At 33.2% G+C, this 24,367-nt stretch overlaps 1 long non-coding RNA gene across 2 annotated transcripts in view; it reads right to left on the bottom strand.

Annotated features, from left to right (window-relative positions):
* The window catches only part of LOC112676962 (uncharacterized), a 109,311-nt gene that overhangs the window by 76,686 nt on the left and 8,258 nt on the right, over window positions 1-24,367 (bottom strand). For both annotated transcript variants that reach the window (XR_004805868.2, XR_003146791.3), the window contains exon 2: window positions 8,919-9,124. This is a non-coding gene — a long non-coding RNA (uncharacterized LOC112676962). The remainder of the gene's footprint in view (window positions 1-8,918; window positions 9,125-24,367) is intronic.

Genomic DNA, 24,367 nt, shown 5'->3' with positions numbered 1-24,367 from the left:
AAGAGACACAAATGAGGACAAAAGCTGAGAAATTTCAGCTTTGAGAGGTAGGATGGAGAAAGGAAGATTAAAAAACTGAGTCAGAGAATGAAAGTGCAAGAGAGAAGTAAAAACAAAAAGCCAGTAAGTGCACCTTGATGAGGAAGATGGAGTTTAGGTATTAAAGAGGGATTAACTATGGGAATTGTTGCAGATGATGAAGGGAATGATAGAATTGAATGCATTCACAGAGTTTGCAAAACAGGAAATTGTGAGTGACTTTGGTGGGAGCAGTTACATTAAGAAGAAGAAATTAAAATTATATGGAGTAGATTAGGAGTAAACATCATGAGCGAAAGTCAAGACTACCTGTATAAGTACTGCTTTTAAAAAGCTTGACTATGAAGGGAAGAAGAGTCATAATAGCTAGAGCTAGGTAATAGCTCTTTTGATGATGATGATGATAATGATGATGATGGTCATGATAGATGAACTTAAGGTTAATCTTTCCAAAATATCTTTCCATTAAAAACAGAGTTTATACTCTTATTTCTTTCTTAGTGCTAGTTATGGATCCAGTGTATTAGTAGGGAAGAATAATCAGTTGTCCTCATTTTATTATAATTCAAAGTCCTTTTGCAGTTTTTATCTCAACCAACAAGGAAATATCAATATGACATTTTTTTCATGCATCTTATTCATTCAGTAATTTAAATCTTTTTTTTAAAGATTTTATTTATTTATTCATGACAGACAAGAGAGAGAGAGAGACAGAGACACAGGCAGAGGGAGAAGCAGGCTCCATGCAGGGAGCCTGAGGCGGGACTCCATCCCGAGTCTCCAGGATCATACCCTGGGATAAAGGCAGCACCAAACCACTGGACCATCGGGGCTGCCCAGTAATTTAAATCTTGATCAGTCCTAGGATTATTCTTACAGAGAGGATAAGTCTAACCATTCCTGGAGGGGCAGGGGCTGAGGGGATGGGATAATTAGGTGATAGCCATTAAGAAGGGCACATGATGTGATGAACACTGGGCCACTGATAAATTATTGAACACTACATCTGAAATGGATGCTATACTATATGTTGACTAATTGAATTTAAATAAAATTAAAAACAAAAGAAAACAAAACACAAATAAGCAAACAACAAAAAAGTCTAATGATTCTGTGTAAAAAACAAAACAACAAAAAAAAAAAAACAAAAACAATGTCAGTGCTGTCCCTTGACAAACCTGCAGCCTTCTGTGGCTCCTTCTCTCTTTCCCTTCTCCACAATGGAGCAATCTCAGATGCTTTCTATTCTTTTTTTTTTTTCAAACAATGCAGAAATGCCTTTTAAAAAGTCTGTCATTTGGATGCCTGGGTGGCTCAGCGGTTGAGCAGCTGCCTCTGGCTCAGGTTATGATCCTGGGGTCCTGGGATCAAGTTCCGCATTGGGCTCCCTGTAGGGAGCCTGCTTCTCCCTCTGCCTGTGTCTCTGCCTCTCTCTGTGTCTTTCATGAATAAATAAATCTTAAAAAAAAAAAAAAAGCCTTTCATTTTGTTAGATACAGCTTTGGTGGCAAAAGGTAGAAAAAATAATTGAATCAACTTACATCATCAGATTTTAAAATGCGATCTGATAAATTTTATAAAGAAATTTCATTCCTATGTAGCTGCATATAAGACAAATCAAATGGCTTATTAAAACATAAATGTTGTGCTTGTAGTCAAAGCTCTGCTGAATGTGATGCCCTAATGTCTTATACATTAAAATTACAGAATCTTTATGAGGTGGCAACATATTTAATGCTTTTCTTCTAAGTGTCATCCATAATGGATTAAGCACAGTGAATAAAATACTTAATGATATTTGCTCTTGCTCACCTTGCAAAACTGATTATTTGCATTGAAGAGGCACTATGCCTTTACTAATATAAGCAGAACAATTTTACGTATAGTCTAGTTACAGAGCAATGTAGACTGTTAATGCCATTCTCCCTAGTATCACCATCCCCACACCATTTTCCAATAGAAAAAATATTTTTAAGAAAGAATCAGAGATCTGGAAATTTTCAAATCTTTTAGAAGCTATACACATCAGGACAGAGAGGCACTTACTTACATATGAACAAATAAGTAAAAAAGGCCCGGTCAGCTTGCTCCAGGGAACTGCAAAGCCTGAATTGATCTCATTGTTGATTCAGCCACTGATCAAAACAACGCCATCCACCCAAATCTGGAGTGCTTCCTCACTGAGTGCTTGCTAATGGTCCATTAAGGAACTTGGATTGCTTCCAGGATACTTTGCTTTTGTCTCTGTTCTCATTTCTCATTACTTTTTCTCATAGTAGGATCAACTTATCTTTTTCCAAACACTCACACCTCACACTTCTTTTCATAGATGGGAGTGTTTTTACTCAAAGCTAGATTCAACTCTATCGATGTAGCTGGATTGCTTTTTTTTTTTTTTTTAAGGGGAGAAGGGGAAGGGTTAAGACCATAGTGAGGTTTTTTGTTTTGTTTCATTTTCTATGTTCACTTTATGTTTTTAAACTTTTAATACAGGAGGCGAAAACATATTTCTAACGAATCCTCTGATTTGACCGTGAAATGTAGTCTACCCTGCTCTTTAATAACATACTGAACACTGCACTGTGCTAGACACTCAGCAGTGCGCAAAAGATAAAGATTTGATCCCTGCATGGCACTTTACAACTCAGAGGGGGAATCCAACTACTCAAGTGGAAATGTCACCAAGCTCCACTGGGTCCTTGGTTCTTGTCTTCTTGAAGGAAAGAATTCAGTGAAGGACAGAGGTAGTGAAGCAACAAAGCTTCTTTGAAGGAGCAAAAGGACACTCTCAAGGGCAGAGAGTGGGCAGGCTCAGAGGTGGCTACACCAAGTCAGAGGTGTCTTTTCTTTTCCTAGGATAAGACCCATACTTATGGGTCACAGTAAGGACAGTCTCTGACAGAGATTGTTTCCAATCATCTAAAAGACTCTTCTTACCAGTCTGGAGGGCGAGTTTTGGACCCTGCAAGGTTCTTACTGGAACCATCATGGTAGCCTTCCCCCATGGGTGTGGAGGCTAAAACCACAATGCAAATGCATTATGAGTCTAGGGGTTACCCTAGGGCAGAGTTGGAAGGGGAGAGCTCATTTCTGCACCTGTGGCTCCTGCTCTGTTAGCCCTGGGGGTCTTGGAGCCACATGGTCAGGATGTTGTACTCCCAAGCTTCTAATGCATAACCTATTTATTGTTGCTCCGGCCTCCAGCTCATGTCTCACTAACTGCTTACTCCATCAGAAATACCTGAGGCAGATTCAGAAAGAACATCCTAAATGCGCACAGAAAATACTCTGCTGAGATTGGCTATGGTGCAGCTAGAAATGGAACGCAAAGTATAACTGCCCAGCAATATTCATGACGTGTTGGGTGATGAGTGGATGTGGTCAGCCCTAGATTACCAGCATATGAGACAGTGAGCCTACAGTTTCTTCATTTCTCCAACTCATGTTCTGTTCTCCCTCTGGAGGATACTGACTACTGTGAGGAATTAGAAAGTCTTCAAGAATTTGTGTATACCCACTGTGAGAGTGAGAGTGATAACTTCCACTCTATTTGCTCTTGATTCAGGAGCAAAGCAACATCAAAGTAGCCTTCAACCAAAACTGAATTGTCTTTCTTGCCAGTCTCTGAAATCCAACCAATCCTTTGTTATGTTACCTAGAAAGACTGCCAAACACAGAGGCCTTAGAGCAATAGAATGTAAACAATCTAAGTCATCATCAAATGCTGACTCTGAGTCTTGCACAGGATATGAGAGAGGTAATTAGGGAAGTCTACTTTGTAGTAGAAGTTCTGAAGGAAATCGGGAAACTGTAATGCAGATTGTTTGCTTTATTTATACTTTGTGCTTCTCCACAAATTTAGGTTGTAAGTGTATCATAATAAGTTCTCTGGCCTCTCTCTACAATGCAAATTATAGTGTCAAGTCTCATCATAACTGCTTTGTTCTCTTGATGTTTCCTTGTTCCTACCTTACTTGAGAAGGTGCCTCTCTCTAGCACCAGTTTTCATTCAATTAGAAATAAATATCAGGCTCGTGTGATTCAAAAGACCAATGGCTAAGCCTTTTATTGATGGTGGCATGCATTATATGCTGCCTACCAGGAACATGGAGTATTACAGCTCATGTAACTGGATTCTCATATCTAAAAATATTATAACATGGATATATAGAAGTGTATATATATGTAAATATAAGGATATATTTATATTTACACAAAATTTAATCAATTGCCTATCCTTATTAACTTGTATCACCTATTGGTCTTGTTTGTAAACTAGGTTCTGTGGTATTTTATCTGCATTTCTTACATAGTATTCTCCTTTTATTAAGTTAATGTGACATAATTACCTTAAGTTTATTTTCAAGGTAATTAATTCATAACACAGCATTAAATTTTCTAATACACTTCTAATTCAAATATTTTGATCCACTGTTATCAAAATCATAACCCTACTCATGGCACCATTTAATTAATATTAATATTAATATTGTTATTGTTTGGAAAATCTGATCACCAATGATGCCCTGAGTTGACTATTTTGAACAGAATGGTCATCTCCCACTTGGACCCAGCAAACCACATAGAAAGTCAACATGCATACAACGACCCAATATTTTGTTTGTTCCAAATGTTAGTGGCTTGACTTAGAATGTGAAGTAGTTTTTTGAACTTGTTTGACAGTTTTGGAACAGAAAATGTTTCACTCAAAATTCTGTTACATATTTAAAGTGGAAGAATATTTTTTTTTTACTTCTTCAAAGCATATAGCCACATTTTAAAAATGTTGTTTGCTTCTTCATTCAGAGCCTCTGTTTTATATCTTTGAAAATGGATCCTTTGCTGACACTTAAATAGTCTAGATTTAGTGAGTCAAGGGAACAGTACAAGTATTTTGAATGCTATGTTGTGAATCACCTTTTGTATATTCTGTGAATACTAGTGAAATATTGCTGCATTATAACACTTCTTCATTGTAATAATATTTTATTTTTTACAGTTAGAAGATATAAGAGCTGAATGTGTCTGAGTAAGACTGGCATGATTCAGCAATCAATCTAAAACTATGGGTGCATATGTTAAGCAATACTCTCTGAAGAGTGATAATATAGCCTATTGTCAGTATGTGGAGAACTGCAATAAAATGCCTTTAAGAATGGTAAAATGAAGGATATGTGGCTTTTTTTTTAAAGAGTTAAACTGCAAGATAAATGCCTAATGAATCAGCGTGTAGATATGAAATCACCTAAAAGAGGCAGAATTGTTCCTACCATAGAAACACTGGAGCTATTACTTGATTGAATGCATTAGCATATCCAAAAGGGGAAAGTGTAGTTGTGAACAAGAGTTCATCAGCCATGAAAACACCCAGAAATGAATATTACAAAGGGAAAAGCTACCTCATTCAAATGCTGCGAAACAGAAGGCACTTTCACCAATGAACAGTTTCACCTTGATACATTTAAGTATCTGGTTATTTCAACATCAAGCAATTTTTTGATTATGCTTTGACTTCCCATCATTTATGTCTTCTTACAAGAAACCTATGAACTTCAGTTTCCCTAGTCCAGTGTTACTGTCATTTGTCATGATAAATACATGCATTAGAATTTTGATTTCATTCTGATTAAAATTATGTTTCAAATGAGTGCATTAGGGGCACCTAGTTGGCTTAGTGAACTAGTGAACGCTTCACTCAGTGAAGCGTGTGCCTTTGGCTCAGGTCATAATCTCAGGGTCTTGGGTCAAGCCTCACATCAGGCTCTCTGCTCAGCAGGGGAATCTGCTGCTTTTCCCTTTCCCTCTGCCCTTGCTCTTGCTATAAAATAAAATAAATATAATAAAAGAGTGCATTAGCATTCTGATTTTATATGTCTCTCTTGGTTGAACATGAGCTCTCCCATGAGACAAAAGTCCTTATTTTCACAAGGACAGTAGTAACATACATTCAGAGTAGAGGGCCAGACCCCACACCCGGTGGATACTCACCAGTCTAAGAGGCTTCTATGGAAACAGCCTACCTCTAAGACATGTCTCATGCTGGGAGTCCCTAATGATGCCCTGGATTCATTGCAAAAGTTTCAACCAATTCTTCTAAAGCAAAGTTCCCATATAGCATGATAATATATATAGAAAATTATTTAATTATTACATTGGGCTCCTGTATTTTAAATTTTATATTTCAACCTTTTCAATGTTGGAACTTATATGATTATTATAGTTGATATATATAATTTTTATTTTCTGCCCCATAATGACCTACATTTTGTGTTGAAGTTTTATTAGTTTTATTAGTTATTGCAAATGTATAAACATATACATATACATATAAACCTTTGCAACTTGTATCTATTTTCCCATTATGCAAATAAAATTTTTATTTATCTTTTTAAAGATTTTATTTATTTGAGAGAGAGGGCACACACACACATGAGTCAGGAGGGGGCAGGAGGACAGACTCCCTGCTGAATGCTGAGCCCTTACTTAAAACTCCATCCTAGGACCCTGAGATCATGACCTGAGCTGAAGTCAAATGCTTAACCAACTGAGCCACCCTCTATACAAATAAAAATTTTAAAAGCATTTTAAAATATCTGTATACTATTTCATAGCATGCTTGTACCATTAATGTATTCATTTGGTTCTCTCTTGATAAACATTCAGATGGTTTTCTATTTTTGCCACTATAAATAAAGATGTAATAAATATCCTTAAATATAGATGACTTCACACTGTTATTTTATATTTGTAGGATAGTTTCTGAAAAATGGTGGTACTATGTTAAAATTTGCATTTAAAATTTTTTTGAAAGTTATTTTGGGTGATTTTCTAAATGACCATAGTATTTCACACTTCTACAAGTAATGTATTAAGATGCCATTTCAAAGCTTCTTCACCAACACTTGATACTAACTTTTGTGAAGTTAACTTATATAGTGTGCAAAAATGGTATTTTGTTGTCATCTTAATGAACATTTCACTGAACATTAGAGGTTGTACATGTATTTATATGTTTATTGGAGATTTGCATTCTTTTCTGTAGATTGTTCACATGCTTTTTTTTCTCTTACAATGTCTTTTCTTATTAATTTGTGGGAGCTTTTGACATTGTAACACTGTAGTTCCTTTTTTGTTCATACGTGTTGCGTAATTTCCCCCCATGCTATGTTTTCTCTTCTGATTTCACTTATAATGTCTTTGGTTATCTATAAATACATACAGTGTATTCATACGTCATCAAATAAGCTTGTCTGTTCTTTTTGACTTCCAGGATTTCTGCCTTATTAAAAAGACCTCCTGACTCCCAACTTATTAATATTTTTATTAATTTCTTGTACTATTTGATCCTTTTTCTTTACATGTTTAATATTCAGCCCATCCATAATTTAACTTATATCTGCTTTGTCTTAGGATTCCAAGTTTGTTTTTTTCAAGCACATATATTATACTTAGGGAAAGTCAGAGCATTACTACTGATATTAAGATGTGTATGCTTGCAGTGGCCTGGGTGGCTCAGCTGATTGGGCATTCACTTGTTGGTTTCCACTCAGGTCATGATCTTGGGATAGAGATCCTGGGATAGAGGTCCTGGGATAGAGTTCTATATTGGGCCTGCACTCAGCAGGGAGTCTCCCTGGGATTCTCTCTTTCCCTCTCCCTCTGCCCCACTCCTCCCCTCTCCTCTAGAATGGATAAATAAATCTTTTTTAAAAAGAAAAAGATGTACATTCCTTGGTTCTTTTTAGTATAGTTTTGAGAACATAAATAAAGCATCTAATCAAGAATTAAACATGTTTAGGTCTATTTAAACTATTCATCTTCTAATTTGAGAACATTTTGTAGAGACTTTGTATGATGAATAATACATTAAGATGCTAAGTATTGTTAGAAGGCAGCTATTATCCCTATAGTGGTGTGCAGATACTACAGCTTTCTGGTTTATGAAATCTCAGGTTGTCACCAGTCTTTGGATTGTGTAATATTAATCTCAGAATCCTGGGTTACTATGCTATTTTGACTTTGTCATTATCACTAATATCCAAAAATAGAATTAATAGGTTCAAAGGGAAGATATTTCCCATGATTTAAGAATGGACATTAAGAACATATTCTATCCTTTTGTAAGCATAAATAAAACTTGCAAAGAGTTAGTTGACTAATTGAATTGATTCCTTTTATTGTATATTGTGCTGATTCCCTAAGCATTGATAGATGATTCAGTGAGAGGATTACCCATTTATAATTATTTTATTCAACTAGGTAGAGTTGAAAGTATTGAATAGTTGGATTGAAACTAATGTGGTTTTAGTTCTTTGAATTGTGACAAAGTGGGATGGGAGCTAGAGTGGATGGGCATCCAGAGAGTAGTGTGTGGAAACCTTGAAGTCCGAAAAGCTGCTTCCTTGAGTAAATACTACTTGGATTAATCTTACTTGAGAGTTCTTTTGTTTTCATGTCAACTATATCTGTAAACAGGTGATTAATTTTCACCAGCTCTTAGCAAAATGAACATTTATATAGGTCAGTACTAATCTGCCAGCTGTCCACTATTCTGAGATGATGTAAATTCCTTTTTTCCTCTTTGTGTGTTGAAGTATTTATTTTATGAAGGTATGGTCATCATTTTTTGTTAGTTTAATAGTTTTATTTCATTTTGTTTAACTATCCTTACAAGACAAAAAGTTGTCTGCTCTATTTTACTCTCTCATTAAATTTATTTTGGGGTGTGTGTGTTTTAGTGTGTGAGGTTCAAATATTTAGAAAGCACTGTTTCAGAAAGCATTATATTCTAAGATATTAATCCTAACCATGTTTTGAAGAAGATATTGACTATAAGGTAGGTACTTAACAGTTCTAGCTAGTTTAAATTTTTTACTTACCTACATATTAGGCTCAGGTTTGCTTTGGTGATCCTAAGAGTATAAATTGAGACAAGGGTAGCTTTAGGTGCAAGATTCCAGCTGGTAGTTACTCTGCCAAAGGTGTTAGCTCTGGGACAGGTCTAAAGTCTCCAATCCTTTCTATTCACTGGAATAGGATCCTGACTGGCAAAGAGCTTCCAAGCTTGAGGTAGGAATCAGTAATTCTGGAATGAAGTACAAAGAAAGACCCTGGATTATTTAACATACTCTCTTTGTGGGATGCTGGCTCTGATCCTGATGGTCTCCATTGCTTTGGTCCAAGTTTGTGAGAACTAAAGCACAGACAGAGGCATTGCAGAAGTGTCAGGCTCAGTGGGAAAGAATGCAGTACTCGATTAGTTATATCTACCTTGGTACAGCTGGGAGAAATTGTGGTGAAATATTCAGATATTTGTCATTCCTGTTTCAGTTCATTTTCTAAAATAACCAGTATAAGGAAATATTTAGCAGCATGGTAAATATGAGTTAAATGAGAACATTTACAATAAAAAGATAGTAATTATATGTGGCAAATTGAAAGAAACATAAAAGTAACAAGTGTAGAAAATATTCAAATCTGTTTTTAGCTGAAAGTTTAGTAACAATTTAGTCACATATTTCAGTTTTTAAGAATTAATGAAATTGTATTTGTAGGATTGTATGTGTTTAGAAGCAACAGAAATTGGGGATGCCTGGGTGGCTCAGCGGTTGAGTGTCTGCCTCCAGCTCAGATCGTGATCTTGGGTCTGCAGATGGAGTCCTGTGTCAGGCTCCTTCTAAGGAGCCTGCTTCTCCTTCTATCTCTCTACTTCTCTCTCTCTGGGTCCCTCATGAATAAATAAATAAAAATCTTAAAAAAAAATAAGCAACATAAATTGTAAGCTTCAAAAAGTTTTAAATCCTAATTTAGTTCTCAAAAATTAGTTTAATTTTCATAATTGTATTAGTTTTTAATCACACTTCTGTAATAAAAACAATAAAATCAAATTTTAATTAGCCATTTGAAATCAGAAAAGAACTAGCAGTTTCTGCTGTGTCACTGTTTTAAAAATATATATACTCAAAGATCTATTTATTATTGATAAAGCTTTAAAGTGAATACTTGATGAGTTATATCTACCTTGGTACAGCTGGGAGAAATTGTGGTGAAATATTCAGATATTTGTCATTCCTGTTTCAGTTCATTTTCTAAAGTAACCAGTATAAGGAAATATTTAGCAGCATGGTAAATATGAGATAAATGAGAACATTTACAATGAAAAGATAGTAATTATATGTGGCAAATTGTATATAAATGCTAAAATATATTCAAGTCACCTAACAAGTTGTTCTTTAAAATACTGACCATATACATAGGTATTGAATATTGAATATATAGTGGCTTACAAATGCGTGTACTATTGGACTCATCATATCCTCTGCTAATTTGTATTTCTGGCTTTATCTATCTAAAGTTGTTTCCGATTATAGCTCTACTATAGAATTGAATCATTCTACATTATTTTTTAACATGCAGAATCTCTATAAGCTAATGTAAAACAGAGAACACCACCAAAGAAACATTTTGTAAGCAAATACACATTGTTATGTATATATGTGTTAGTATATATATTTTTCCTAAAAGTGTCAGTTACAAAGATGAATTTCCAATGTCTTATCAAGTATATTTTCAAAAAAAAGTATATTTTCAAGTATATTTTAGTTGACTTTGGCAAATGAAAAAAAGTTCTGAGCTCAATCTTGACCTTCCCCTAGAATACTAGTCAAATGTATTGTTTTACTAATATTATTATCATAAACTTTTAAAAAAATTTTTAAAAGATTTTATTTATTTATTCATGAGAGACTCAGAGAGAGAGAGAGAGAGAGGCAGGCAGAGACACAGGCAGAGGGAGAAACAGGCTCCATGCAAGGAGCCTGATGTGGACTCGATCCTGGGTCTCCAGGATCAGGCCCTGGGCTGAAGGTGATGCTAAAGCGCTGAGCCACCGCGCTGACCTATCATGAACTTTTTAAAAGTCTCTGATTTTATGCTCTATAACATAGCTGATTATTTAGTATATGTTTTTATTCATTATATTCTGCATTTATTTGTGAGATGATTTATAGATTTGTTGTATGACATTTAAAAATAAGACTGACAAATTCAAATGACATTTGAGGAGAAATGTCATTTTTTTTTTTAGAAATAGGATATGTAAAATAAAGTAATAAAGTTCTTACTCTAAGATATTTATACAATTCAGTGTTATTTATTTTGTGGTAAAAATGATGTCTAGAATAAATATGAAAGTCTACCTTTGTTTTATATGGATATAAAGCAAATATATATATACACACTTACTCATGAGTAGATTTAGTTTTTCTTTTCCTCTTATACTCATCTCTGGTTTATGTATCAAAGTTATAAGTGTATAAATAAGTGGTAGAGTTCTTGAACACTTTAACAATTTCTATTTCTTATGGATGAAAAATGGTTTAAAGTTGAAAATGTTATTTGTATTTTAAATGTTCACCAGAGATGACCTAAAGAACCATCTGGGCCTGTTTTTCTTAGCAGGAAGATATTTAACTACAGATTCAATATTGCCAATGTTTACAAGATTATTTCATTTTCTCATTTCTTCATTACTCAATAATTTTTATTTTCTGTGGCATTTTTAATCTTAATTTGTCAAATTTAATAGAATGGCTGTTTTAAAAATATCAAGTTATCTTTTAAATCTCTAATATCCATATTTTTAAACTTGTTTTTAAATTAATATTGCTAACATTTGCTGTTTCTTCTCTTTGCTTGAATATTTATTAATTATTTTTTATTTTTATTAATATTATTTTATTTATTTTTATTATTTTTTATTACTTAATAAACTTTTGGCTAATTTAATTTTTTATTTTATGTTGTTTTCTGTTTCACTAATCTCTGCTGCTAAAGTCTTTAAACATTCTTTGGTTAATTTTTTTTTTTTAGCTATCTAATTTGAAGTTTAGATTTTTGTTTTCAGGATTTCTTTAATATAAGATTTTAGGATAATAAATTTTATAGAGAGTTAAACGTGTATCCCACAAGTTTTAATATATATTTTCATTAAAGTTCATTTTGGATGTTTTATTTTCATCTTGGCTTACCTTTTGAATCTAGAGATATTCATTTTTTAAAAGTGGTTTTGTCAATAAGTTTTATTTATTTGTTTTAAGGACAAACAATATGATCTGCATGATATAATTTTGGAAATTTATTTGATCATTATTTGTGATCGATCCCTATCCATGTAGATTAGAAAATGATGTGTAGGATTGCCTGGGTGGTTCAGTGGTTGAGCCTTGGTCTTAGGCCCAGGGAGTGATCTGGAAGTTCCAGGATTGAGTCCACATCAGGCTCCCTGAGGAGCCGGCTTCTCCCTCTGCCTGTGTCTCTGCCTCTCTCTCTGTCTCTCATGAATAAATGAATAAAATCTAAACAGAAAGAAAAAGGAAAGGATGGTATTCTCTAGTTAGTGGGTTCAGCATTCTGTACATGTCCATTAGATCATTTACACTCATATTGTATACCGATGTTAAACTTACAGATGTAATACTTATACTACTTCCATAGATTTACTGGATATTTTTCTGCCTGATTTACCATGTACTGAGTCACATGTAAAAAATCATGAACTATGATGGAGGAATTTGTCCATTTTTCCTAATAGTTATGGCAGTTTTTCCTTAATAAGTCTTAATAAGTCTGGATTTATTAAAATTTGGGATTATTATATACGCCTAATGAATAAATCCTTCAATTATATGAACATGATTTTCTTTGTTCTAGTAATTTGTTTTTGCTTTCAAGAGTTTTGGGGCTGGATATTAATAAAGCTAATCAGTGCAGCCTAGGTGGCTCAGCAGTTTAGCACTGCCTTCAGCCCAGGCGTGATCCTGGAGACCCAGGATGGAGTCCCGCATCAGGCTCCCTGCATGGAGCCTGCTTCTCCCTCTGCCTGTGTCTGTGCCTCTCTCTGTCTCTCTCTGTCTCTCATGAATAAATAAATAAAATCTTTTAAAAAATAATAAAGCTAATCAGCTTCTTCAGATGATTTTTTTTTCTTTTTTGGTTTCCATCTTTTTTTATCTATAATTCATGTTTTCATGGTTTAGGAGTGTTTCCTATATATGCATTTTGCTGGTTTTAGCTTTTATACCCTTTCACAGTCTTTGTCTTTAAACCAGAAAGTTTAGTTCATTTACAATTACTGGGCTTACTAATCTATTTTTGTTAATTTCTTCTTGTTTTTTTTTTTTTTGTCACATATTTTAAATTGATTAGATTTTGGTTTTACTTTTATATATTTTTCCATTTGCTATAGATTACCCTTGAATTTTACTTGTACAGTTAACATGTCTAAATTTAATCACTGCTTTTGCTCTTATACCAAATGGTTCAAAGATCTTAGAATATTTTATTTACTATTCGGTATTAATGATTGTTATCTAATTCTATCACTCTGTTTTTAAATAAGACATTAATATCTACTTAAAAAACAAAATTAGAATATTTTATATGATCATTTCTTCTTCTGACACTTTGCACGTTTTTCAATTATTTTCATTGTAATTTTCTGGATTTGGAATATGACCTTTAGAAATGATCACCATTTTGTTTTTATAAAATTGTCCTTTTCCTTTTATTGTCTAATTTAAAAACCATTTTTTTTGATAATCCTAGATTAAAAGTCTTTTTTGTCCCTTTAGCACAATGAGGTTATTATTCACCTGTCAGTTTAGCCGTTGTTTTTTTGTAGATTGATTTACAGTTTTTCTTGGATGCATTTGGATATTTTCTTTGTCTTTTGTGTTCTCAGTTGCACTTTGCTATGTCTGGATATGGGGTTTCTTTAGGCATCTTAAATTTGAAGATTTATATCTTTCATCACTTCAAAAAAATCACTTTTAGCATTATTTCTTAACATACTGTTTCTGTTTTATTCTGTATTTATTTTGTTTCAAAATATGTAGGAAATTCTCAGTCTACTCTCATATATTTTAACCTCTCTTTCATATTTCTTAATTCATTAACTCTCCGAGATGCAGTGTGGGTATAATCTTCCCTGATAACGTAAAGTAGAGCATTCCTATTAAGTCTTTTATAAGCCAAATGGTGTAAAGTGAAGACACAGTTATGCTTAATTTATAAAGAACTTTCTGGAAGTGTTCCCAGACATAAAATGTAACATCTTCTAAGTTTTTCGGATACTTAAGGAACATCTTGCTAAAGGATGGAAAAAATAAACTGAGATAAAGCTCAGATGTTCACAGTTGAAAAGTATGGTGGCTTAGATATTGGGATGCTGAGTATAGCTACTGGGGAAGAAGCTTGGTGGTGTCACTCTTGCTGCTTGGAGTATGTGCCACCTTTTATAGAGTATAGAGGCTTGCTACAAGACAAGTGCTAAATGCTATTTTCACTTTTCACCTTTTTTGTAAAAGTGAAAATCCTCTTTGGATTTCTTTCAGTTGGTGCAAAAAACTACTAATTTAAGTAAATATTTTGTAAAAGCTAAGTGGTATAATGTGAATTTGCAAAAAGAAAGGGATACCTGTACTTCTATCAGCTTTCTTTTTTAATGTATGAATTCTTTCATCTATGGCTAAACTGATGTTCAAACTGTCCATTCAATTATGACATTCAATTACTTTACATTTTAATTACTACAAGTTCCCTTGGTTCTTTTTTAAATAATCTTGGTCATTTTATAGTCTCTCATTCCTATTCACATGTTCAAGCCTCACACATTACATATATCTTTAAAGATACATAATGTGTATATCTTTAATTATTAATTAATCTATAATTAAATATATTATCTATCTGTAAATCCATAGAATAATTGATAGTTAAATGTATTATTTTCAATCAAAATATATAGTTAATTATATATGTTTCATATATGATAATCCCAATATTTAATATTTATAAAAACTTGATTCTGCTATTGTTTCTTATGGCCTCAATGCAATGGTGCCTTGTTCCATTTCTTTCTTTCTTCTTTTTTTAAAAGCATTCCTTACTTTATCTTTTTAATTTAATTTAATCTTTCTAAATTTTTAATTTATATTTATTTATTTTTATTTTAGTTACAGGAGTAAAATTTAGAATTTAGTGATTTATCACTTATATATAACACTCAGTGCTCATCACAAGTGTCTTCCCTAATACCCATCACTCATTTAACCCATGCCCCTGCCCACCTCCCCTCCAACAACTTTCAGTTTGTTCTCTATAGTTAAGCGATGGTTTTACGGTTTGCTTCTCTCTCACATATTGTCCCCTATATTCATCTATTTTGTTTCTTAAATTCCACATATGAGTGAAATCTTATAGTATTTGTCATTCTCTGACTTACTTATTTCCCTTAATACACTCTGGCCACACCAAGTCATTGCAAATGGCAAGATTTCATTCTTTTTGATGGCAGATATTTCATTTTATATACATTATATAAATATATACTTCTTTATCCATTCATCAATTGATATATACTTAGGCTCTTTCCATAATTTGGCTATTGTTGTTAATGCCACTATAAACATCGGGTGTATGTGTCCCTTCAAATCAGTATTTTTGTGTTATTTGGATAAATACCTAGTAGTACAGTTGCTGGGTCGTAGGATAGTTATATTTTTAATTATTTGAGGAACCTCCATACTGTTTTAAAGTATGGCTGCACCAGTATGCATTCCCAATGGTGTAAGAGGGTTCCCTTTCTTGGCATCCTTGCCAACCATCTGTTGTTTCCTATGTTGTTAATTTTAACCATTCTGACAGGTGCAAGGTGATTATCTCTTTGTAGTTTTGCTTTATCTCACTGATGATGTGTGATGTTGAGTATCTTTTAATATGTTTGTTAGCCATTTCTTATTTTGTGTTTTGATTGTGAATACATGTTCATTAGAATTTTATCATTAGGAATAATTTGAGGGATGCCTGGGTGGTTCAGCAGTTGAGTGCCTTTGACTCAGGGCATGACCCTGGAGTCCCAGGATTGAGTCCTGAAACGGGCCCCTGCATGGAGCCTGCATCTTCCTCTGCCTATGTCTCTTCTGCTCTCTCTCTGTGTCTCTCATGAATAAATAAATAAAATCTTAAACAGGAATAATTTGAAAGTATGTTCCTCAAAAATGGAAGTGTTTTTGGAAGTACTAGTAACTTGGGGACATTTAATATGAATTACTACTGGTTATTAGATTTTAGAAAAACAATGATAATGGTGAAATCCTCTGGTGTTCCATTTTTCACAGAGATCTCTCAGACACCCCTTTTTAGAAGGACCCCTAGGCTCTGAGTCCTCTTTTTGTGTCCAGTGCAATCTTCAAAAGAAGGCTCAAAGTTATTAGATTTTGTTAGATGCCCTTGTAGTGAATTCAATATTGGATGCTTTCTTACCATTAGATGTACACTTTTTAATTAACCTTTTTAGCCTTTACCATTTTACCTGCTTTATCTTAAGGTATTTAGAATTTTTTTTCTAAAAATACAGAAATTTTAGTTGTTTTGGAGTAGGAAGTTTGTTTAGGTTGCTAATTTAAAAAAATACATGCATGTTTGAATGTAATGTGGATATTCTTTTGAATACACAATTCTACATTATTAGCTCTTTATGCTTATTTCTTTCTGTTTTGCCAAACTTAGCTGGTATTTATTCTAAGGATCATTGTTCTTTGGGTAAAATATGGCATTATTTCAATAGCTAGGGTGAAATATTGAATCTGTAATTGCCCTTCTCTTCTTTCTCTCTTCAAATTAAGTAAGTGAAAATTTGGAAAGCCAAATTCTTTAGACAGAATGAATGTACCAATTTTACTCTATAGAGCATAAATTAAGATTCAGTTTTATTTCATCTTTGCCTCATGATGGAACAGACATTTTGCAATTCATCAGTTATTTTAGAAGGGCAAATAACCACCATCTTTTGAGATGAATAAACAAAATTGCTCTTAGAGTCTGCCAGAAACCAGTTAGGAACAAATTGAGAATTTTTATAACTAGTGGTTTTATGTTATTTTGAAACTTTAAAAATCTAGCCATTTTAACTTTTATAATTTGTTGGTATGGGTTTACTTTTATTAGGGCAGTCATAATTTTTAATTATCACAAAGGAAATGTGTACTATATAATTTTCCTTCCTTTTCTTCTGAAACAAATTTCAAAAAACAGAATTCAAAGAGGTCAGATTCTATTTCCAGCAGTATGGTAATAATGATGATATAATCTCAACTACAAATATTCATGAAATAACTAATGTAGTTTATATAAATAACATGTATACTAAAATATGAACAATATGATATTGGGGTCCACCTTTAATATTGTACAAGCTGTCTCCATGAAGAAGCACACTTAAAAACATCTAATCAGTGATTTATTAAGATAATGTTTCAAATAGGGGTCACAGGAGTGTCAAGGTAAAGACAACAGTGAATAAAAACCAAACAAGAAAACAAAGAGCTTACTGAGAAAAGTGACAGTGTTGTTGGGAATCGCTTACCCCAATATTCCCATTATGGGTTCATTTCATGGACAAAGCTATCTTTAAGGACAAGCCTTAATATCACAAAGAACATCTGAAGGGTGTCTGTGTGGCTCAGTCAGCTAAGCATCTGCCTTAGGCTCAAGTCATGATCTCAGGGTCATGGGAGCAAGCCCCAAATCAGCTTCTCCCTCTCACTCTGCTGCTCCCCCTACTTGTGCTCCCTCTTTCTCCCTCTCCCTTCTCTGTCAAATAAATAAATAAAATCTTCAAAAAAAAAGAAGAAAATGTCTGAGCTGTTGTATTAATTTTATAATCTTTATAATTTACGGTTGTAATGGAAACTTAATTAGTATTTTCAGTGTAATAATATGAAAACTACCTCAATAGCTTTACAGCTCACCTTCAAAGATGAAATCATCATTAGATTTCTTACAAACAAAAACTGGGTTGCTAAAAATATTAGGATCATGTGGCAATCTATTTTATTGTTTTATTGCCCTTTATCAGTGACACTAATCAGGAATTATAAAAATATGCAGGTAAGTTTCTAGAAACATTAGTAAATATGCTCAAGATACAATATACATATCTTTCTGGAATATTGCATTTCATCAATTATTTACTATTAAGACAGATATAAGTAAAGTAGAAGCCATTAAATTAGATGAAAATATTTGAAAATTGATCAAAATATGTTGTAGAATAAATAGAAATTTATATCATTAGAAAAGCAACAAACACTAAGTAAATAGAATTACTTTTTTGTGTGTGTAGTGTAATTTAGATTAAAAAGGCATAGCATATACATGACCAAGAATCCATTAAGGTCCCAATTTGTTCACCTAGAAAAAATACAACCATTTCTTGAAAGATGTAGTCTTCCAGAATTTGCACAAGAAGAGACACTTTATAAAGGACTGTATTAGAGAAATTGAATCAACAATTAATAACCCTCCAAAATAGAAAGTGTCAGACCTAAATAGATTCCCTGGAGAAATTCTACCAAACAGATAAAGAAGAAATTATTATACTGATTCTCTTTAATCTCCTTCTGAGGATAGTTGCAGAAGGAATACTCCCTAATTCATTCTATAAATCCAGCATTGTTCAAATAGTAAAACCAGACAAAGACGTTACATGAAAAGAAAACTATGGACCAATATCTCTCGTGAATGTAGAGGTGAAAATCTCCAATAAAATATTTTAAAAATTGAACCCCAAGAGGCTAAAAAGAATTATAAACCATATTCCAGTGGATTTATCACAAGCAAGCCTGGTTTCAACATTTAGAAATCAATTTATGTAATCTATCTACAGATCAAAAAAAATCACAGAATTGTATCAATATATATAGGAAAGACAATTAATAAAATCCAATACCCATTCATGATAAAAACTAAAAATAAACTAGAAATAGAAGTTAATATCCACAATTTGATAAAGAAGATATACAAAAACTCTGCAGCTAACATCATACATAATAGTGAGAACTTGAAATTTTCCACTAAGATCTAGTACAAGGCAAAGATTTTCCCTCTTACTACTCCTTTTCAACATCACACTAGAAGTTCTAACTAATGTAATAACACAAGAAAAGGAAATAAAAGTTATACACTATGTAGAAAATCTAAACTAACTTACAAAAAAATCTCTTAGCATTAATAAGTGATTACAGCAAGTGTCAGGATAAAAAGTTAATATATAAAAGTAGATTGCTGTCCAAAAATCAACAATGGACAGTGGAATTTGAAAGAAAAACACAATACCATTTACATTGGTATCCCCAAAGTGAATAAGGTATAAATTTAATATAATATGTACGAGCTTTATATGAGGAAAACCAAGTCTGATAAGTGAAATCAATAAAGAACTAAATAATTGAAGAAATATTCCATGATCATGAATAGAAAAACTCTAGTGTCAAATGTCAAATTTCCCAGCTTGATGGATAGCTTCAATGCAATCTCAAGCAAATCCAAAGCTGTTATTTTGTAGATATCAACAAACTGATTATAAAGTTCACATGGAGAGACAGAAGATCCAGAGTAACCAATACAGTACTGAAAGAGAAGCAAAAAATTGGAGGACTGACACTTCTCAACTTCAAAACTTACAATAAAGCTTCAGTTATCAAGGCAAGGTAGTATTGGTAAAAGAATAGAGAAATAATAGTGGAATAAAATAGAAAACCTAGAATTTGACCCACATAGATATATAGTTAACTGACCTTTGACAAAGAGTAAAAGACAATACAATGGAGCAGATAGTCTCTTCAAGTAGTGCTGGAACAATTGAACATCCACATGTAAAAAAAGTGAACTTAAACACAGATCTTATATGCTTCAAAAGAAAAAAAAACAAAATGAATGAAAGTTCTAAATATGAAATGCAAAATAACAAAATTCCTAGAAGATAACATAAGAGAAAATCTAGATGACACTGGGCATAATAAGGCATTTTTTTAGAATCAACGCCCAAGATGTGATCCATAAAAGAAATAATTGAAAAGCCGATCTCATTAAAATTATAAACTACTACTCTACAAAAGATAATGTCAAAAAAAATGAGAAGATAAGACACAGATTGGGAGAATGTATTTGCAAGAGATACATCTAACCAAAGACTATAATCCAATATATACAAAAAACATCTAAAACAAGATAACAATCCAATTATAGAGTAGGCCAATGACCTTAATAGACACCTCATAGAGAAGATATACAGATGGCAAATAAGCATATGAAAAGACACTCCTCCTTATATGTCAGTAGGAAAATGCTACTCAAAGCAACAATGAGATACCATTACACACATATTAGAATGGCCAGAATCTGGAATGCTAACAATACCAAATGTAAGGATGTAGAACAATAAAAACTCTCATTTATCATTGGTGGCACTGTAAAATGGTACCAGTACTTTGTAAGACAGTTTGATGATTTCTTATGAGACTAAACATGTTTTTATTATGGATCTAGCAATCACACTGCTTGTTATTTACCCAAAGTATATGAAAACTTACATCACCACAAAAACTTTCATATGGTTATCTATAGCAGCTTTATTTAGAATTTCTCAACTTTGGAAGCAACCATGATGTTCTTCAGTAGATAAATGGATGAATTGTGGTATATCCAGAAAATTAAATATTATTCAGCACTGGAAGGAAATGAGCTATCAAGCCATAAGAAGACATGGAACTACCTTAAATGTATGTTGCTAAGAAAAAGAAATTAACGTGAAAAGGATACATACTATTTGATCCCAACAATATGGCCTATGGAAAAGGCAAAACTATCTAGACAACAAAAAGATCAAATAAATTAAAGGGGATGGGGTGACTGGATGACTCAGTTGGTCAGCTGAAGGCTCATCTGCCTTTAGCTCAGGTCATGATCCCAGGGTCCTGGGATCAAGCCCCACATCAGGCTCTCTGCTCAATGGGGAACCTGCTTCTCCCTCTCCCTGCCACTCTCCCTGCTTGTGTGCTCTCTTTCTGTCAAATAAATAAATAAAATCTTTAAAACAATAAATAAAACTTAAAAAAAAAAAGTCAGTGGTTGTGGTTGTCAGGGGTTGTCAGCAAAGCACGGAGGATTTTTAGGGCCATGAAAATAGTCTGTATGATCTAATGATGGACATAAATTATCATAGTTTTTTACAAATTCATAGAATGTACAACACCAAGAGTGATCCCTGATGTAAACTATAGGATTTAGGTGATATGTTTCATCAGTGTACACTCACCCTTGTTTAAAAAAATGTATCATTCTGGTTAGTGATGTTGAAAATGAGGAAGGCTATGCATTTGTAGGGGCTGGGAATATATGGAGAATCCCTGAACAGTCCTCTCAATTGTGTGATGAACCTAAAACTATTATAAATAAAGTCTTTTAAAAATAAAGACTCCATCAAAGAAATTAATGAGAAATTTATGTGAAATGGTGAAAAAACTAATGCAGCCAATATTACATCTGACACAGATATCTAAAAACCCTATAATAGAGTTTGGACCTAAAAGAATGCAAAATATTTGAAAAAAGTAAGGAAAAAGATTCATTCAAACAAATCATATTTAATTCAAAATCTGATATAATTCATAAACCAGTCTTGAGTTAATAAAAAACAACTTTAAGTTCTCTATCTACTAGGAGTCTAAAAACAAACTAATCTCAGGTGCAGAAATGCCAGGTTTTTCCCAACGCAGTGCAATAGTACTACAAACCTAAGTTTAAGAATAGTGTAAAAGCTATTATTGAAAAATTCAGTAATTAGGGTGCTGGCCATAATTATTTGGTGAATGATAGTCATCAACTTTAAGTCCTAGCCTGCACTTGTTATTCTGTTGAAATAATGAGGAGTTTCTTCTGCCAAATTCCATATCCTCATAATGTTAAAGCACTATCTGTTACTGGGCAATGAAGACATTAATTAACCATGAAAACCTGAATTCAAATCTTCAGTGTCTGCCTTGGATTTCATCCATGGTTTATTTCTAATATACCAACAAACCTTATAATAGGTGATCCCAAAATGTAGATTCAGAGACTAATGAGGGGCTTCTGCGTGTGTTTTCACTCTTTGGAAGACTAAGAACAGGTTAAGAAAATTATTTCCTTTAGATTTATCAAACTCAGACCCTCTGAGGCCCAGAGGCCAATGATCAGTGTGTTGGACTGCCTCAGACTGAGATTCCACTAACATTTATAGAGCATTTATTTTGCAACATCATGTAAGGCATTTCCATAACAGTATGTCAGAGTCAGAATATTAGCTTGGCACTTAAGCTTTCTTTTTTTTTTAAGATTTTATTTATTTATTTATTTATTTATTTATTTATTTATTTATTTATTTATTTATGAGAGATACACAGAGACAGGCAGAGAGACAGGCAGAGGGAGAAGCAGGTTCTATGCAGGGAGCCTGACGTGGGACTTGATCCCAGGTCTCCAGGATCACACCCTGGGCTGAAGGTGGTGCTAAACTGCTGAGCCACTTTCATAGCATAATAACAAATCAGTTGCCCTTTCGTATCTAGAGCATATGGCTCTCACTTGATACAGTAGCATAGTTTCTACATTAGGGGCATTTTTAAGAATGCAGTCAAAAATTAAATATAATGAGGCCGCCATTAAAGAAATACCATTGATTTTAAAGAAATTTAATATTTGAGGGGCCCCTGAGTGGCTTAGTGGTTGAGCATCTATCTGCCTTTGGCTCAGGTCATGATCCTGAGGTCCTGGAATTGAGTCCCGCATCAGGCTCCCCAAGGGGAACCTGCTTCTCTCTCTGCCTATGTCTCTGCCTCTCTTTCTGCCTCTCTCTCTCTCAGGAATAAATAAATAAAATCTTTAAAAAAAGAAATTTGATATTTGAGAAATGGATGTGTTAGCCATCCATTCCTCTATATTAAAATTACACATTTGGTCTCTATATTAAATTATATATACAGGAAGAAAAATATATAGTGTATGTTATCACAAGTCCTACGCCTAGAAATATCCTCAGGGTTGTTATACCTTTAGCATTTATAGTAATTCTTTATTTTAAAGTGTCAGTTTGAATGAATGACAATTTTGTTTTTAACAAAGCTACAGTGAAATATTTTTCTGCCAGTGAGGACCAAACAACATGATTTCACAAAAATTTAGTAAAAACTGTATAAACCAATTAGTTTTCATTTTTGACCTTGATTAGCCAAAGTCAGAGATAAAATTATAATAATTTGCAAATCTTCTATGTCTGGTACTATGTATTTCTTCTATTCCCTTCAGATAGTTTCTGTTTTGTTTTATTTTTGTCCCCCTTTGTTTCATTTTACTTTTCACCTTCATGTCATCAATCAGTTTAGAGTGATATAGGATATAAGAAGAGTTAGCACATTTTTCTCATTGAGCATAGATATATTTAAAGGACTAATAGGCCAGAATATTTGACTTTGAGAATTAGAAATTCCAAGACATGCCATAATAACTACAAGTCATATGCCAATATTCAGTTTTAAATATTTGATGTATCTTCAACCTTGAATGGTGTCACTGATATTGATTTTTTTTATTCCTTGGAAGAATCTGGCCAAGAGATGAATTTATCTGAAACTTCTTAGCTTTCTTAAAATATTTTCACATGACCTGGATAGTAGTGTGACAAGCTAGTCACTAGAGACCAGGACCTGAAACCATACGAAGGCAGAAATGTCTGGCAGATGTCAAACAAGCAGTCAAGTCTCTGAAGGTCAGCTGAGGCCAGAAGGACTTGACTATGATGGGACATTAGTCAGCAACGTCCAGGATCTTGGGATATTCTGAAGTCATCAAATGTGTACTAATGAGGATGACTGAAATCTATGGCAGTTATTTCTCCCTATTTGGTGTGGGAAAATCCTGGCATTATTTGTATTAATTATTAACAAGGAACATGGAGTCAGAATGGAATTTAATCCTTTAATGAAGCGAGACCATGTTATTTAATTTTTACGTTTTAAATCTTAGAGTTTTTCCTTTTCTTAAATAGTAATTATTGAAAATATAAACACCCTAGTAGAAGTGTTTCAATAGTTTCCTCAAATAAATATTTGTGTCTTTTTCTTCCAATGCTCTGCCTCCTTCCTCCTTATACATCTCTCCCTTCTTAGTCTTTCTTCTATGTTGCCTTCTTTCTTCTTGTTATGCCTCTCCTTTCTTTATTCTTGCTTTCTCTTTTACATTAATTACTAAACAACTCCAAAGGTGGATTTTATTTATATCCTTTTTAGTTTAAAAATCCAATACTTAAAGCATATGTTAAATTTAAATTTGCTATAAAAATGTAATTGATACTGAGGCACTATGTATATGGTGTGTTCATTGGACTGTGACATTTTGGAAATTTAAGAAAATCCCTTTGAGCCTCAGTTCTCTTTCCAAATCAAAACATCAA

Source organism: Canis lupus, chromosome 16 (assembly GCF_003254725.2).
Source record: "Canis lupus dingo isolate Sandy chromosome 16, ASM325472v2, whole genome shotgun sequence".
Lineage (NCBI taxonomy): Eukaryota > Metazoa > Chordata > Mammalia > Carnivora > Canidae > Canis > Canis lupus.
Note: the sequence above shows the minus strand (reverse complement) of the source record. Positions and strands in the feature narration are given on the sequence as shown.